Source organism: Bos grunniens, chromosome X, assembly GCF_055505025.1.
Source record: "Bos grunniens cultivar Pamir isolate PY7600 chromosome X, Bosgru_T2T1.0, whole genome shotgun sequence".
In the NCBI taxonomy this organism is placed as follows: domain Eukaryota; kingdom Metazoa; phylum Chordata; class Mammalia; order Artiodactyla; family Bovidae; genus Bos; species Bos grunniens.
This window is the reverse complement of record NC_141194.1, coordinates 140,699,521-140,718,307: the sequence shown is the minus strand read 5'-3', so window position 1 is coordinate 140,718,307 and position 18,787 is coordinate 140,699,521. Positions and strand designations below refer to the sequence as shown.

Here is an 18,787-nt window from a genome sequence, read left to right as displayed (position 1 = left end):
ATCTGTCCTGAAGAAGGTTTCGTGTGCACTTGAGAAAAAGGTGGAATTCATTGTTTTGGGGTGAAATGTCCTATAGATATCAGTTAGGTCTAACTGGTCCATTGTATCATTTAAAGTTTGTGTTTCCTTGCTAATTTTCTGTTTAGTTGATCTATCCATAGGTATGAGTTGAGTATTAAAGTCTCCCACTATTGTGTTATTCGGAGAAGGCAGTGGCACCCCACTCCAGTACTCTTGCCTGGAAAATCCCATGGACAGAGGAGCCTGGTAGGCTACAGTCCATGGGGTCGCTAAGAGTCGGGCATGACTGAGTGACTTCCCTTTCACTTTTCACTTTCATGCATTGGAGAAGGAAATGGCAACCCACTCGAGTGTTCTTGCCTGGAGAATCCCAGGGACAGAGGAGCCTAGTGGGCTGCCGTCTATGGGGTCGCACAGAGTCAGACATGACTGAAGGGACTTAGCAGCAGCAGCAGCATTGTGTTATTTTTAATTTCCCCTTTCATACTTGTTAGCATTTGTCTTACATATTGTGGTGCTCCTATGTTGAGTGCATACATATTTATAATTGTTATATCTTCTTGCATTGATCCTTTGATCATTATGATCATTATGATCCTTCGATCCTTCTTGCATTGACCCTTTGATCATTATGTAGTGTCCTTCTTTGTCTCTTTTCATGGCCTTTATTTCAAAGTCTATTTTATCTGATATGAGTATTGCTACTCCTGCTTTCTTTTGGTCTCCATTTGCATGAAATGTCTTTTTCCATCCCTTCACTTTCAGTCTGTATGTGTCCCTTGTTTTGAGGTAGTCTCTTGTAGGCAGCATATATAGGGGTCTTGTTTTTGTATCCATTCAGCCAGTCTTTGTCTTTTGGTTGGGGCATTCAACCCATTTACATTTAAGGTAATTATTGATAAGTATGATCCCATTGCCATTTACTTTGTTGTTTTGGGTTCGAGTTTATACACCTTTTCTGTGTTTCCTGTCTAGAGAAGATCCTTTAACATTTGTTGGAGAGCTGGTTTGGTGGTGCTGAATTCTCTCAGCTTTTGCTTATCTGTAAAGCTTTTGATTTCTCCTTCATATCTGAATGAGATCCTTGCTGGGTATAGTAATCTGGGTTGTAGGTTTTTCTCTTTCATCACTTTAAGTATGTCCTGCCATTCCCTTCTGGCCTGAAGAGTTTCTATTGAATGATTGGCAGTTATCCTAATGGAGATCCCCTTGTGTATTATTTGTTGCTTTTCCTTTGCTGCTTTTAACATTTGTTCTTTGTGTTTGATCTTCTTTAATTTGATTAATATGTGTCTTGGGGTGTTTCACCTTGGGTTTATCCTATTTGGGACTCTCTGTGTTTCTTGGACTTGGGTAGCTATTTCCTTCCCCGTTTTAGGGAAGTTTTCAACTATTATCTCCTCAGGTATTTTCTCGTGGCATATCTTTTTGTCTTCTTCTGGGACTTCTATGATTCGAATGTTGGGGTGTTTGACATTTTCCCAGAGGTCTCTGAGGTTGTCCTCATTTCTTTTAATTCTTTTTCCCCTCTCTTCTTCATTTATTTCCACCATTCTATCTTCCACCTCACTTATCCTATTTTCTGCCTCAGTTATTCTACTGTTGGTTCCCTCCAGAGTACTTTTGATCTCAGCTATTGCATTATTCATTATTGATTGACTCTTTTTTATTTCTTCTAGGTCCTTATTAAGCATTTCTTGCATCTTCTCAGTCCTTGTCTCCAGACTATGTATCTGTAACTCCATTTTGTTTTCAAGATTTGGGATCATTTTTACTATCAGTATTCTGAATTATTTTTCAGGTCGACTCCCTATTTCCTCCTCTTTTGTTTGGTTTGGTGGGCATTTATCATGTTCCTTTTCTTGCTGAATATTTCTCTGCCTTTTCATTTTGTTTAGATTACTGTGTTTGGGGTGGCCTTTCTGTGTTTTGGCAGTTTGTGGTTCCTCTTTATTGTGACGGTTCCTCCCTGTGGGTGGGGTTGGACGAGTGGCTTGTCAAGGTTTCCAGGCTAGGGAAGCTTGTGTTGGTGTTCTGGTGGGTGGAGCTGGACCTCTTCTTTCTGGAGTGCAATGAAGTGTCCAGTAGTGAGTTTTGATGTGTCTTTGGGTTTGGTGTGACTTTAGGCAACCTGTATATTAATGTTCAGGGCTATGTTCCTGCATTGCTGGAGAATTAGCGTGGTATGTCTTGCTCTGGAACTTGTTGGCTCTTGGGTGGAGCTTGTTTTCAGTGTAGGTGTGGAGGCTTTTGGATGAACTCTTGTCGATTAATGTTCCCTGGAGTCAGGAGTTTTCTGGTATTCTCAAGTTTTGGATTTAAGCCTCCTGCCTCTGGTTTCAGTCTTATTCTTACAGTAGCCTCAAGACTTCTCCATCCATACTGCACTGATGATAAAACATCTCCTTTTGAAGACAATGGGCTGCCTTTCTGGGTGCCTGGTGTCCTCTGCCAGCGTTAAGAAGTTGTTTTGTGGAATTTTCTCAGTGTTCAAATGATCCTTCAGTGAATTTGTGGGGAGAAAGTGGTCTCCCTGTCCTACTCCTCCACCATTGTAGGACCACCTGCAATCAATCAATTCTGTAGTCAGAGTTAACTGTTTGTTTTAAGGAAGCAGAGATTCAGTGTTCTTCAAAACAGTCCATTCAGAAGAAAAAAAAAAGTATGCCTGAATTTATCCATATGTGCTAGTAGTTTATAGTTTATTCAAGCCAACTGTCTAGCACTGACTGAGTCAGCAGACTACAGTCTGTAGGCCAAGTCTGGCCATCACCTGTTTTTGTGAATAAAGTTTTATTGTACACAGTCACACTCATTTGGTTAGGTGTTCTCTATGGCAATTTTTGTGCTATAACAGCAGAGTCAAGTAGTTGAAACAGAGACTGTATGGCCTGCACAGCTTAGTATATTTGGTTACTCTATGGCTTTTTATGGGAAAACTTTACTAATCCCTGCTGTATAGTATTTTGTAGAAGGATCTGTGCTTAGCATTCATTTGCTGAACTTTGTAGTTAGGAATGCATTATTTCTTACCATAAGAAATTATATTCCTTTACAGTAATAATATGTTGTTGTTGTTCAGTCACTAAGTCATGTCCTACACTTTGTGACCACGTAGACTATAGCATGCCAGGCTCCTCTGTCCTCCTCTATCTCCTGTACTTCGCTCAAATTCATGTCCATTTGGTTGGTGATGCTATCTAACCATCTCATCCTCTGCCTCCCCTATCTCCTTTTGCCTTCAATCTTTCTTGGCTTCTTCAAGCCAAGCTTGTTGTTATTGTTTAGTTGCTAAGTCATCTTTGCGTATTTTGCGACCCCCTGCATGGTAGCCCACCAGGCTCCTCTGTCTTTGGGATTTCCCAGGGAAGAATACTGAAGTGGGTTGCCACATCCTCCTCCAGGGGATCTTCCGACCCAGGGATTGAACCCATGTCTCTTATGTCTCCTGCATTCCAGGCAGATTGTTTACCACTGAGCCAGCAGGGAAGCGATGTGTATGTTAATCCCTCAGTTGTGTCCAACTTTTTGTGATCCCATGGACTGTAACCCGTTAGGCTTCTCTGTCCATGGAATTCTTCAGGCAAGAATACTGCAGTGGGTAGCCATGCCCTTCTCCAGGGGATTTCCTGACCCAGGGATTGAGCCCGGGTGTCCCACATTATAGGCAGATTCTTTACTGTCTGAGCCACCAGGGAAGCCCCAATAATAATATTTAACTTTTATTGAGGAGTTGTTCTGTTCCAGATATTTTGCAAAGTTCCTTACATGCACCACATGAAGTTTTGAGAGCTTAACTGCCTCAATACTTTTATAAGAGGTGCTAAAAGATTGAATGACTTGCTCAACTGCATACATTTAGTGGCAGAACCAGTATTTAAACCCAAACTTTTTTCTTGCAGTAAAATATTCTTGTTTTCTGAGAGTTTGTATCATGAAATGGTGCTGTATTCTGTCAGATGCCTTTTCTGCTTTAATTTAGATGATCTGTGTTTTTTTCCTCTTTATTCTATTAATGTGAGTTATTACACTGTTTTTCTTTTATTGAAACACTCTTGCATTACTGGTATAAGTTTCACTTGGTTATGGTGAATAATCCTTTTAATATGCTGTTTGGTTCAATTTACTAATCTTTTGCTGGGGAGTTTTGAATCTATATTTGGTATATGGGTCTGTGATTTTTTTTCCCTGTGATGTTTTTATCTGTCTTTATATTGACTCAATGGACATGAGTTTGAGCAAGCTCTGGGAGTTAGTGATGGACAGGGAACCCTGGTGTGCTACAGTCTATGGGGTTTCAAAGAGTCAGACACGACTGAGTGACTGAACTGGCCTAATAGAATGTGTTATGAAGTATTCCTTTCTCTTGAGTTCATTTTTGAAAGTTTGAGAAACATTGGTGATAAATCTTTTATAAATGTTGGATAGAATTCACCTATGAATCCATCAGGTCCAGGACTTTACTTCTACCTTATAGTTCAAAAGTGATGTTCTAACGGTAGATAGGATGGACACTTTGTGGTCATTTGGAATGAGAAGGTGTTGGGAGGGCATTTTTATTCTCATCCTATGGACAGAACTTTGTCATATGGCCATTCAAGGGATTTGGAAAATACAGTCTTTGTGATGGCCATGTCTACCCCTAAAAACTAGAAGTTATATTTCTAAGCAGGAAGTAGGGAAAGGATATTGGGGAAGAGCTAGTCTTTGCTATGGTCCATAATAAACTGAACTAGTGCCTTATTCTTTTTCTGAATAGATGCTCATTGGTTGATCGAGACAAAATAATTCATTTACCCCACTTTTAGACAGAACACAAATTTGGCACTGAGATTCTTAAACCATTTCATGGCAAATGTAAAATAGTTATTTGCTTCAATTTTTTTTAAAGAATAAGGCATTCATAAATATCCTGGAGACAGTTGCTGGTTAATCCAGCAACTAATGTGTATCTTTTTTGTGTGTGTGTTAGTCGCTCAGTTGTGTCTGACTCTTTGCGACCCCATAGACTGTAGCCTGTCAGGCTCCTCTGTCCATGGAATTCTGCAGGCAAGAATACTGGAGTGGGTTGCCATTCCCTTCTCTATGGAGTGTTCCTGACCCAGGGATTGAACCTTGGTCTCCTGTATTGGAGGCAGATTCTTTACCATCTGAGATACCAGGGAAGCCATGTGTCTCTTTAGTACCAAATAATTGCATAGCTTCATAGCAAGAACACATACGTGTCAGACTGAGGAACAAGGTTAATAATATGCATGAAGCAAGTAGAGGACAATAAAAAATGTGTATTTCTTTGGCATGTCCTACTTCCTAACTCACTTTACAGTCATATATATGTGTATATATGTTTCTGTTTACATGTGTGTGTGTGTATGTGTATGTGTGTATATAATATCCTATATCCTGTCTCTCAGCTCTTTGAATTTGGGGCCCTCACATGATTCATCAATTTGACCTCTTGAGAACTCAGCATAGTACTTGAGTGGGTGGGGGGGAAGCCCAGTGAGCTATAATTTGATGTTTCAATTCAAAATCAGAATCTTCTCTAAGGGCTCTCTCCCTTATCCTTTATATCCAATTCATCAGCAAGCTTGCATGCAGTAGTTCTAAAATATATCTACGATCTCCACACCTTTCTTCATATCCATTCTTGCTACCCAATTCAAGCCACCATTCTCTCTAACCCTGGACTTCCACTGTAGCCTTCTAATTGATTTTCTCATTTTTATTTTCCTTTTAATTTTTTTCTTCACAGTAGCTAGAGCCAAATTATAAAAATTATAAAAAAATTAAAAAAAGCCATATAAAAAAATAAACCAGATAATCTCATGTCTTGTTTTATATACTCTGATAACTTTCAAATATACATAGAATGAAACCCAGAATACTTACCATAATCTGGCCCCTGGCTACCTCTTCACCTTCATCTCTTACTACTTTCCTCTTACTCCAGTCACATGGACCTTCTTTCAATTTCAAGAACATGCCTAGTTCCTTTGCACAGTAAGACCTTTGCATTTATGGTTCCAACCGCTTGGAATGCTCTTTCTGTAATATGTTTATATGTTAGAGTGTCTTGTATGTCACTTTCTTATTGAGGACATTTGTGACTACGCAATCTATATTAACCATACCTTTAGTTTCTCACTTGCTCCTTTATCATTTTTTCTCATAATATTTATCATTATTTGATATATTATTCATTTGCTAATTTGTCCATTGCTTGCTACCCCTCACTAAAATACAGGCTCCATAACAGCAGGAACTTTTTCAATGATCTATCCCTAATACCTAGAAAAAGTCCTCAATGAATATTGAATCAGTGTTTAATGAACTAGAATATACTGAACATTTCTGACATCATTGCCTGTGTTTTCATTTGTTAGGTTCCCTAGGAGGCAACTCTGAGATGGCATATATGTTATAGGATATTTATTGAGGAGTTCCCTTGGGATCAATGTGTATGGAAGGGAAAGGAAAGAAGCAGGAATGGATAGCCAGAGAATCTGAGCTACAGGCTCAACAGCAGCCTTAGCTAATACTTAGCTAGGGAAATCTGGAGCTAAAAAATGTCCTTCAGCATTTTCCTTACTTGGTTCAAAAAGGCCTGGCCATTATGGTGGTTTAGTTGCTGTGTCGTGTCCAACTCTTGCAACCCCATGGACTGTAGACTGCCAGGCTCCTTTGTCCATGGGATTCTTCAGGCAAGAGTACTGGAGTGGGTTGCCACTTCCTTCTCCAGGGGGTCTTCCCCATCCAGGAATCGAATCTGGGCCTCCTGCACTGCAGGCAGATTCTTTACCGACTGAGCTAGAGGGAAGCTCATCAATCAGTCATTGGATATGGCTGCCCCAAGAAGGATCATGACTTTGGGCAAGACGATTTTCTCTGGTTGAGGTAATCTCTGAAAGGCCTAAAAGCTGAAGGATGTCTGCCAAGGTTGCTCCAGCTACTGAAACAATAGGTACTCCATAGGAGCAGTGTATTGTAGTGTTTGCCCCCCCTGTTGGCTTAGATTCAATTCTTCTAATGTGTTTCAGCTACAGATTTCCCAGGATTCTATAGACCTCTCTTTCTGGAGAGAACTTAGAAAAGGAAGGTTAATGGAGAAAATTCCAGCTCCCCCAAAGGTGGATGATCTCATGGCTGCAACTGATTCTCAATGTCTGCCTCCTCCACTGTCAATTCTAGTTTCCCCTCAACCTCATTTCACACCCCTACTTGTCCTGGTTACTTACTTGGTGATCAGACCCTCTCCCTTGAGAGGGGACTTTGGTGGTGTGTCTATGTCTTTTCCATTGTGTATTCTTTCTGAGTATTCTGCTCCTTTTAAAATTGTGTGGAAGTGTCTCAGGGGTTAGGTCAGACCATGCTTGCTCTTTAGCAGGCAGAGGAAAATCACCTCAACATGTTTTCTTCACAACATGGCAGCAGCTGCAGCCTTAGAAGTGAAAAGCTAAATATGTCATTGAAACAAATTAATGGTTGATGAATTTTTTACAGAAATGTTTTCAGGTGCTGAAAGAAAACTGCCCATGGCCCCTTTCCCAGCATAATAAGGCAGTAAGAAAATATCCAAGCTCTGAACTAGCACTGTCAAAATCTGCAAAGCTTAATTTAAGGCTGTATATAAACCCTGAACTTAAGGAAGGCAGAATGCCTCATAAAAGCTATCACTACATGTTTCTAAATTCTTAAAATTTTACTACTTCTGGCCTCTAATAACTTCTTCTTAGTTGAAATTTATGCTTCTTTTCCTTATAGGAATTTCCTCCATTTCTACTTGGAAAATAAAACGTGACATTTCTTTGGCAACTTATAAAGAGCTAAAGAAAGCCCTTTGCCTATTTCCTGGGTGTAGGCTCAGTCATAGGAACATCCAGGGTACTTAATCAACAACTTTTTGCTGCTACAACCTGAATGGAAAAGTGGGTCCATAGACAGGCTCATGGTTACCTTAACACAGTATCATATCATATATCACATATTATCACATGTACTTTCTTTTGTGCAAATCTCATACATTCCCTAAAGTCTCCAGTGAAGACTGAGGTGTTTTATGTTCTCCTTCCTACCCCACTTACCCTCATTAGACATTAGGGGCCTGGATTTCAAAGTTCCTGACCCATATCATTTCTCCTTCCTTTCCTGTATATATTTGTATCCTCTTAGTGAATCACTGTAACAATGTGTATGCATACTCAGTCGCTAAATCATGTCCAACTCTTTGTGACCCCGTGGACTGTAGCCCCCCAGGCTTCTGTGTCCATGGGGTTTCCCAGGCAAGAATACTGAAGTGGTTTGCGTTCCTTCTCCAGGGGGATCTTCATGACCCAGAGATTGAACCCACGACTCCTGCATTTGCAGGTGGGTTCTTTAACTAAGTCACTAAATCATGTCCAACTCTTTGTGATCCCGTGGACTGTAGCCCCCCAGGCTTCTGTGTCCATGGGGTTTCCCAGGCAAGAATACTGAGGTGGTTTGCATTCCTTCTCCAGGGGGATCTTCATGACCCAGAGATTGAACCCACGACTCCTGCATTTGCAGGTGGGTTCTTTACTACTAAGCCACCAGGGAAGCCCCATAGTAACAAATAGCTGCAAATATTGAATGCTTGTTGAGGTAGTTTGCCAAAGACCTTACATGTATTTACTCATTTAATCTTCAGTGCAACTTTATGAGATAAGTAGCAGTGGTCTCTGCACTTTGCAAATGAGTCAAATTTGACACAGACCGTTTAATTTAACTTACCTGAGATCATTTATTTGTTCATCACTATTTAAATTCCAGGAATAATTCTCGGTGCTGGGGATATGACAGTGAACAAAGCAGATGGTAGTTCATACTAATTTAGCTTATATTCTGGTGTGTATTTCTGGAGATAGACAATAAACAGAAAAGTCAAATTTATAATATGTTGGAGGAAAATAATTGAGGGAAGGTATATCACAGGCTAGGATGGAGTGTGCAGTTACAGTATTAAATAGGGCTAGCTTAGGCCTCACTGATAATTAGATTTGTGCAAAACCTTAAAGGAGTTGAGGGAGGGATCCATGTAGATACGTGGGGTCAGCATTTTCCAGGTAGAGTGAACATAAAGCACAAAACTGAGGTGGAGTCTTGCTTAGTTCATTCATGGAAGAGCAAGGAGGCCAGCATACTTAGGGTAGAGTGAGTTAGGTGCAGCGTAGTAGGATATAAGGTCAGAAGGAAAACAGTGAGGCGAGAAAGGCTCTTGGTAGGCCTTGTCAAGATTTAGCTTTTACTCTTGAGTGAGAAAGTCATTGGAGGGTTTTGAGCTGAGGAGGCATATAATCTGACTTACATTTTAATAGGATCCCCAGCTGCTATGTTCAAAACAAACTGTAGGAAACAGTGAGAAACAAATGAAGGAAGATGTTAGGAGGACATTATAAATAATTCATGTAAGAGGATGGTGACTTAGACCACGATGATGCAGTAGAGGACTTGAGAAGTGGTTGAATTTTGGAAATATTATTAAGGTAGGCCAGTGGGATTTGCTGACCAAATGGATTGGGCTGTGAGAAAAATAGGAATTAAAAATGACAACGGAGTTTTTGGCCTAAGTGATTGGAAAGGAGTTACAAACAACTCAGATGGAAGATATGGTGGGAGGAGCAAGTTTAAGAGGGAAGAACTGGAGTTTGGTTTTGGATGTGTTAGGTTTTAGAGGCCTCTCAGACAGCCAAGTGGGAGGTATTATGGAAATGGCTACGTGTGTGTGTGTGTGTATGGAGTTCAGGGGAGGTGCGCTAGCTGGAATTACAAATTTGAGAGAGCTCAATGATTAGATGCAACGAAACTGAAGGAGATGAGCAAGAGTGAGTACAGAAGGAGAAAAGAAATTTCTAAGCTAAACCTTTGGACATTCAAGTATATAGAGACTGGGAAGAGAAAGAGAGCCAAAGTTGGAAACTAAGAAGGTAAGAGGAAGACCAGGAGATTGTGCTGACCTGAAGTTCAGACAGAGACTACTTCAAGTTGGAGAGAGATAATGGTAATTACTACTAAAATTCAAATAAGGTGAGGACTGACAATTTGCCATTGGATTTAGTAACATAGAGATCATACTTGACCTTAGCAAGAGCAGTTTTGTGAAGTAGTGATGGGGAAAAAAGTTTGCCTGCAGTGGATTTAAAGAAATCTTCACAGACAAGAAGTGATAAGAACTCATTGGACTTGTCAACTCAGGCAGCCATATTCTAGAGCTCATGTTCTTCATCACTACCACATGAATTTTTTTCAATAGATTATAATATCATACCCTCTCCTTATACAGATTTAATTATGTCCCTTGACCTCAAATAAGAGGTGATCATTGCCTTAAAGTTTTACTAATATCAGAAATTTCAGTCAATGTGGGAATGGTCCCAGGATTTCACAAACTGTATCATATAGTCTCTTAGAAACACCATGGAAATGTTTAGAAAATGAGTATGGTATCAAAACATAATTTGTCAAAATAACCGGTTTCAGTCTTTGCTGTGTTGGATTGCATTCTTGGTGTGTGTGTGTGTGTCTGTTTGTCTCTCTGTGTGTGTCTGTGTGTGTCCAGGGAGAGGAAGCAGGGGTGGAGTGGGGAGGGCAGGGGAATAGGGGGAAGTGGTGAGGGGAGCAGAGGAAGGAGAGAAGATGGTAAGGGGACAGAAAACAGAAGAGAGAATGACTCACTTGTCCATGCTCAGACAAGGCAGATAATCTGGTAATCTTGTCACGGACAGTTGTTTATTGCCTGTAGGGCAGGCTATCTATTAGGCTGTTTGCTTTCTTTCCTGTAATTTCATTTTGTATATTATATCTTCTAAATTATTTTATAAATAGCTCTAGGCTAGGGGCCCAGACTTTTTATTTCTTCATATAGTAAGCTCCCAATAAATGCCTCTTTGCTAGCTAGAGGACATTTCACCTTTGAACAGAGGTTTACTCCCCTAAACACGTTTGGGGTGTACATTCTGCCATGGTGAAAGACTTTTCCATGCTGTGATATTCATAGTTTATTTTTGTTTCAAATTTCAATCATAACAAAATGTTCTAATGTTTATATAGTTATGGAGCACTTAGAGGTACAATTGGATTCACAATTACATGACTGATTTGTTTAATGCTTTTAATCTTTCGGATGGTTACAAAATTGTGCGTTTCCCTAGGTTGTTGGAATGTTTCACTGCATTGTTCAGATATTGGGTAGGGGTGGAGTCACGTGCTTCTGAATCTTCTGATTATTTGCTATGGTCTCTGAACCAAATCCCAAGCCCCACATGTTTTTAATGTATCCAAATGCCACAGCCAGTCCTTGATTCCTAGTTTATGTCAGTGCATGAAGGTTATTCAGATACATGTGCTCCAGCAGGTAACGGAATGTCAGTCTCAGCAGATGCCAGTTAGAAAGTCTGGGCCAACAGGGCCCTAAGGTATCCAGTCTTGTATAATATAAAATTATAATCTGCTGGATGGATCAACTGAGTTCAAGAGCCATAAATCTAGATAGAAATACCTTCTCAGTATCAGGTGGCCCCTTCAGGAAAGGTAATGAAAAAGCTCCTTCTGAGCGACCAGTGAGTAATTCAGAGTACTTCTGCTGAAGATGTTAGATATTTGACCCAGAGATTCCCCAGAAGATAATAACAAAAATATTGCTGTATTTAAAACTAGCTTTCTCTAAAATTGTTGCTAGTCAGGACAGGCTTTATGCATAATAGGAATTGAGAGAAATAACTTTTTGCCCCTCACACTTCTCACCTGTGGTTCATTTGATGCCTGCATTTCTGTCATGTTTGAGTCATGACTTGGGTGGTTGGGATATTGCGACTTTGGGGAATTTAGTTGATTATGTAAATAGTCCTGAGAAGGGAAATGCTTTGCAACATTACCACTCATTTCTGCCTCATATAAAGGGCTTTTTTTTAGGGGGGGGAGTGGATAGGGGCCATTGTTTCTGCTGTTGTTTTTAATTAGGTATGTGTTTTGGCAAAGACTTATAGGATGTCTAAGGAAGTTTAATACTGGATAGAGACTTTTTCTGGACCAAGCAGAATGCATCTTGGTGTTCATATGTTTTGGCACTGGCAGCAGTGGTAACACCTGCAGGGGATAGTAGAAGTAGCACTAGACTGTGAGTTGGAAACCTAGGTTCAGGTCCCATCTCAGCAACTAATTAGATTTAGGCATATCTTAAGCAAATCCCTTCTTTTCTCTGAGCCTTAGTCTCCTTTTTTTTAAAAGGAGAGAATGTAGATTGCTGCTGCTGCTAAATCACTTCAGTCGTGTCCCACTCTGTGCAACCCCGTAGACGGCAGCCCACCAGGCTTCCCCACCCCTGGGATTCTCCAGGCAAGAACACTGGAGCGGGTTGCCATTTCCTTCTCCAATGCATGAAAGTAAAAAGTGAAAGTGAAGTTGCTCAGTCGTATCTGACTCTTCGCGACCCCATGGACTGCAGCCTACCAGGCTCCTCTGTCCATGGATTTTCCAGACAAGAGTACTGGAGTGGGGTGCCATTGCCTTCTCTGGAATGTAGATTAGGAGTTCTCAAACTCTAAGGTGTAGAAGAATTATGCAAAGGAGTGTTTAAAAATTCAGATTTGAGGTCATTGTCTAGTTTTTATCTTTTGAGTCAGTAAGTTTAGATTAGGGCCAGGAATCATCAGGTTAAGAAATAACTCAAAGGGAATCTGTATGGTTTAAGGTCCACTCTTTGAGAAATCAGATTAGGTGATTTCTAAGGTCTTTTACAGCTCTAAAAGTTCTTTATTTCTGATGGCTTTCCTTGTGTTTTGGGATGGGAACGACTCATTTTTCTACCTTCATTTTCCTTTCTCTCTCCCTCTTTCTTTGGTCATATTCTTTCCTTCTCTTCCCACCTTTTCCCTTTGCCCTCTTGTCTCATCTCCAAGGTAACAACTGCATTCAGTGGGGATGGGAACAATTCAGTGAACAGTAAATTGGAAAGTACAGGTAGGATGCCTGTCAGCACAGGTTGAGAGATAGGGACAGCAAAACAACACTCTGGCTTTGGGTGGAGAAATGCCGTGTTCACCTGCTAGTGATCTGTGACGCATGGGATGCACATTCTAATAAGAGAGGCATATGATGGGGTAGGGGCCATGTCACAGGGAGCTGAGAGAGGTCATGGGACTTTGGATGGGTAAATGTGAATGCCCTCTTTTTTCTCTCCTTTCCCTTGTGGTCTATTGGGTACCAGAAGGCAATGGCACCCCACTCCAGTACTCTTGCTTGGAAAATCCCATGGACGGAGGAGCCTGGTAGGCTGCAGTCCATGGGGTCGCAAAGAGTCAGACACGACTGAGCGACTTCATTTTCACTTTTCACTTTCATGCATTGGAGAAGGAAATGGCAACCCGCTCCAGTGTTCTTGCCTGGAAAATCCCAGGGACAGTGGAGCCTGATGGGCTGCCGTCATGGGGTCCCACAGAGTCAGAGACGACTGAAGCGACTTAGCAGCAGCAGCAGCAGCAAGTGGAAGTGCTGAAAGAACATACGTAGTAAGAGATGTTGTTCAAATCAGACTTTGAGGGGACCGTTCAAATCAGTTGCAGACACACTTCCAACCTGGCTGTACATCAGAAGCCCCTGGGCAGCTGAAAAGAGTAACAGTGCCTAGGTCATGCCGTAGACTAATTAAATCCAAACCTCTGAGAGCGGGTGTAGGTATTAGCTTCTTTTAAAGATTTTAAAGTCCAGCCAAGGTGAAGAACCACTGTTCTAGCAGGGTTACTTATAGATGTGAGAGAAGCAAGACTTAAATAGCTGGTCTTCTAGCACGTTGCTAAGCTGCTGGCCAGCACTGTCTTAGTTGCGTAGGCCTGAGGTTTGTTTTTCGTGTTCTGTCTCTCCATTTGGCACCTAGCATGCTTCAACTGTGGGTTAACAAAACATGTGCTAATGATGTGCCCCTCCATCTAGACACTCTAGTCTGTGCCTCCTCTTATCCAGGCTCAGTTCTCTGCCTCCAGCTGTGGTAGAAAACACTCAGTGTGAGTGTCTGCATGATAAGAATTTGCTTTAAAGAATCAAGAGTACTTTGGCCTTTATTGTAGTTGGAGGCTTTGAGGTCAATCACTGATAACTGGATCAATTTTCACTTTTGCATGCCCTATCAGTTCCAGCAATAAAAACCAAATATATGAAAGGAGAACTTTCTCTGATTTAGCTTGGGTCTCAATTCATTTTCTTCTAACTCTCAGTTCTATTTACCCACCTAGTAGAACACTGTGGTCTATGTTGACTGGTCTCCTTTTTTTTTTAATTTATTTTTTAATTGAAAGATAATTGCTTTACAGAATTTTGTTGTTTTCTGTCAAACATCAACATGAATCAGCCTTAGGTACTGGTCTTCTTTTATACCTTGTTAATGAACATGCCCGTTTATACCTTCTCTTTAGAAACAACTGAATCTCTGGCCCACTCAGTTTCTTTGCTTGCTTTCAGCAGTAAAGTGGTCAGGATCTTTCTTCCTCCCTGGTAAAGGTTATATAAAGAAGTTGCATTGTACAGTGAGCTCTCCAACCCCTACTTTCATTTCATCCTTACAGCAAGTCCTTGGAGTAGGTGAGGCATAAGTCATTAGCATTCTTTTAAAAATGAGATGGGGTGGAGGTGCAGAGAAGTCACTTGCCCCAGGTTTTTGCAGTCAGTCTCAAAATCCATTTTCTGCATAGCCCATATCATTTGCAGATGTCTTTCAGATTGTTTGCTTATTTGTTTGGTTATTATCTGTCTTCTCTGCCATTAGAATGTACGTTTGATATGAACAGGGCTTTTGTCTGTCATGGTCTCCTCTGTATTCCCTAGAGATTAGATTAGTACATGGCATATAGGGAATGTTAAGTGTTGAAAGGAACCTCAGTCTTCTTGTCCCAAATCCTGTGGTCCTTTAAATTCTTTATGGCTCCTCTTCTTTTGCCTGTGTTCAAAGAAATAGATAGGAAAATGCACAAATTGTCATGCAGCTAGTAATTAGTAGAACCTGGCGCCAGACTCCAGATCGTTTCATTCTCAGTAGAGTAGATCTGTGTTACTTTATTTTTGGATATTGGCGGATCTAACGATATGCTGTGTTTTTTGAAAGATCCTTGAATGATGATGTGCATACTGTAATGCCATGGACAGAACCATGCTACCCAGTCACCTCCCCTGCTCTGTCAGCCAAAGCTTTGGTCTTCATTGTTCTGAGGTTACTCAGTGTTACCAGGGGGCCCCACCCTAGCCTGCCCCCTAGTGTTCAGGGTCTTCCCAAATTCCTTCTCTCTGAAATTTTCATAGTCCTTTGACCCACTCTTATTTCAGGTGTCAGTTGCTAGCTGGATGGAGTCACCTTACCTCTTTAGGTCTCAATCCTTACCAAATAACAAAGACAGTAATAGATCCCCCCCTGCCCCCCCGCCTTGTGTCATCTGAGTGGTATGAGTACAGAATGTTACAATGAGTAGTTTTTAAGGCTTTTTATAGATATGAGATATTATTAGGTTTTTCTAGGAAACTGCTTAATATGTCAAACAAATTAAGGGCCCTATGATGTATTTTATAATGGTTTGAGGTATCTTTTCTTGGTTTCTCTGTTAAATTTAACAAAGACATTCAATGCTTTCAACCTAACAGAGTAATTCCTATGATGGCAATTTTAAGACTCTGCAGAAATGTGAGGAACAGATTTTTATTTGGTGGTGGGTGAAGAAGAAGTTTTTAGGGCTTCCCTGTTCATTCTCTTTCTTTATAGTATTCCTCACATTAACTCTTTATTCATCCTGTGTAGCTGCTGCCTAATTTCTGCTGAGCCACAAATTAGTCAGTACTGCCTGTGATTTGGTTTGAAATGGTTCAAATGGATCTCAGCTAGTTATAGTCTATTTGGTTCACTTTCAGAAGGCTTCTCAGTATAGTGCTCTTGTGCTGGAACCCAGTAGGCAGCAGGTCTCTACTGCACAGGTGCAGTTGAATTGGGGCAGTGTTTAATGCCTGCTTGATGCTCTGTGATTGGGGGACCAATACCAGTGAGGCAAAAGGTGAAGGTTACATATTATACAGAAGCTCTCAGCCCTCATTTGAAAAGGCATAGGCCAAACAGGAGGGTGTCTGATTCATTTGGAAACCTGCCTCAGTGTCTACTCATTACAGACCTTTTGTTGAAGTCTGTCAACAAGTGTCCTTTGCAGAGTTGTGAGACCCAGAGGTTGGTGTCTTTCCAGGCATTTTCTTGTCAGAGCCATCATTCCAGAAAATTATAGAGTGTGGACTGAGACTACGATTATAGGTTTAAACAGCCCTTGCCTCTCTCTAACTAGGGAGAGCCTAAGCAATGCCAGAAGCTAAATTTGGTCTTAGTCATTATGAAAATTGAAAGTAATGCTTTACAATTAAGAGTTTGAAAACAGTCTTTAATTTAGATTCCATAAAATATTGATGGGGTGGGAAGATGTAATGCTGAGGGCACAGGGGGCCTCTATTAAAGATGAGTAAAGGCTTTTAAAGCTTTGGTACTAGTTTAAATGTGGTCCAAGGGCCATGGCAATCTCAAGGGGTTGAGATTGGTTGGTTACCTCAGACCCTGTGAAATGGAGTATTAAACTTCCTTGTAGCAAGAATCACTAGAATTACTGCCTAGAAAGGTAAAATGGAGGCTGCGATTCTAGAAAGGTAAGGTGGACTTAAAATACATGAAGCTTAGAAATAAATAGGGAGTTTAAGAAATAGCGATATTCTGGAAGGACTGAGGAAATTTTAAAAGCACAGAAAACCTGTCTTATCCTGAAGTGTGAAAAAGGAGGGAATAGTCAAGACAGAGTGCAGGTGTGGATCAAATTGGAAAACAACAAAGAAAAACATTGGAAAATGTCATCTAACTCTCCACTCAGCAAGAGAATCCCAGCTTCTCAATAAACTGAAAAATTCCTGGACCTCACAATCTCCCTGTAATTTGGAAGAGCCAAAACTAAAAGGGAAGGTACCAGGACTCTGATGTAGAGACTGTCATATTGTGAAGGAGGCTGGTCTGAGTCTGGCCATGGGTGGAGAAGTTTCACTAAATAGAGGAAGTGGAGAAAAGGTTTCTTTGCCAGTATTGTTGGAAACTAGCTTATGCTGTGGGTATTTGGAAGTGTGAGTGTTATATTTATGTTTTCTAAATAATGTGTGTGTGTGTGTGTGTGTGTGTGTGTTGGGATGGAGGAAAACAGAAGAAAAAAGCATTTAAAATCCTACCCCCCTAAGATAACTGTCTTAGAATGATCATCCTTTTGTGTGGCTCATTATGTGTATATACATATACATGTTACTTTTCGTAAATGGCGTCATACTCTAATGCTTTCTTTGTTGTTTAAGGATGTCTTTTGAAGGGCTTGTCCTTACTGCCTCTTCTTGTTATACTTGCCCAAGATGACCAAAGTTAACAGCCTGACATATATCTTTCTGTACATTTCTCTAGATTAATTTCACATAATTCAGACAAACACAGACACACACACAGAAGTTTGGTCATTATTTTATAATACTGATTAGTATGTTATACATTTTCTGTATCTTTTGTTTATTAATCAGTACTAATGGACTTGCTGAATTTTACCCAATTCTCTTAATGACAGTAGTTCATGATATGAATGTGTTGTACCACGGTCTGTTTGATCATTTCTATATTAATTCAATGTATTTTTAGTTGCCATACCATTGGCACTGCAGTAACTGTTCTTGTATTAGTTTAAACTATATGAAATCACTATTTTTGTGTACCAAAAATAGTCAACCATCAATAAAAAAACTAGAATGTAAAAAAATAAACCAGAAATAATAGGGATCTGGTTTGTAGATGTGGGAAATAAAATCAGCAATTAATGCTGAGAACAAGAACAAGGGATAAGAATAATGGACTAGAGAATGGAGAAACAACATGTGGCTAATCTATATATCTGAAGATAAAGGATAAATGCAATAGAAACAATTACAGAAGAAAACATCTCTGAAATAAAGAAATGGCTGAATCTGCAGATCAAAAGGTATCACCAGGTACCAAACTAATAAGATGTGACTGACATCTAAATAATCCTGGTGAATGTCCTGAATTTTAAGATGAAAGAAAAAAATCTATAGGAACCCACTCAAAAAAAAAAAAAAAAAAAAAAAGAACAACAAAAAAATGGCTCACCTCTAAGTAAAAAAATGGGATAAATAGACTTTCACATAATATTAAATGTGATAAGACAATGGAGTGATACTTACATTTTTGATATAAAAATATTTTACCCAAGAAGTTCTCTACCCTGACAGTGCAACATAAAGATACCTTCAGAAATGTAAGAGCTTGGAAAATACACCCTCTGCAGAATCTTTGGAAAAGGAGGTGGGCAACTCAAAATAGAATTCAAAGCAACTGAAAACTGAAAAATAAAGACTTTAAGAGTGTGGATTAGGTTTATAAAAAGGTTCATGCATACAATGACTCCATTTAAACATAGAATTATTCTAAAAATTTTTTAGGTAAGATTATAAAAAACAGAATGCACAAATCATTAATAATTCTTGAAAGGACAGATAACATTTTAAACATTGAAAATACAAAACTCGTCTAAAATCTCACACTATGCCACTGTTACCTGGAAGAAATGGGCATGCGATAGGAAGGCACAGAAGGAATGACTAGGTACTATTTCAAGGAGAATTATAGATTCAAATTATTTTAGTTTTAAGCATAACCTCTTACAGAATTAAAATCAGAAAGTATACTTCCAAATTGCTA

At 40.0% G+C, this 18,787-nt stretch overlaps 1 protein-coding gene across 16 annotated transcripts in view; it reads left to right on the top strand.

Moving 5' to 3' along the window:
* Positions 1–18,787, top strand: part of LOC147341495 (uncharacterized) — a 786,153-nt gene that overhangs the window by 363,793 nt on the left and 403,573 nt on the right. The window lies entirely within an intron of this gene.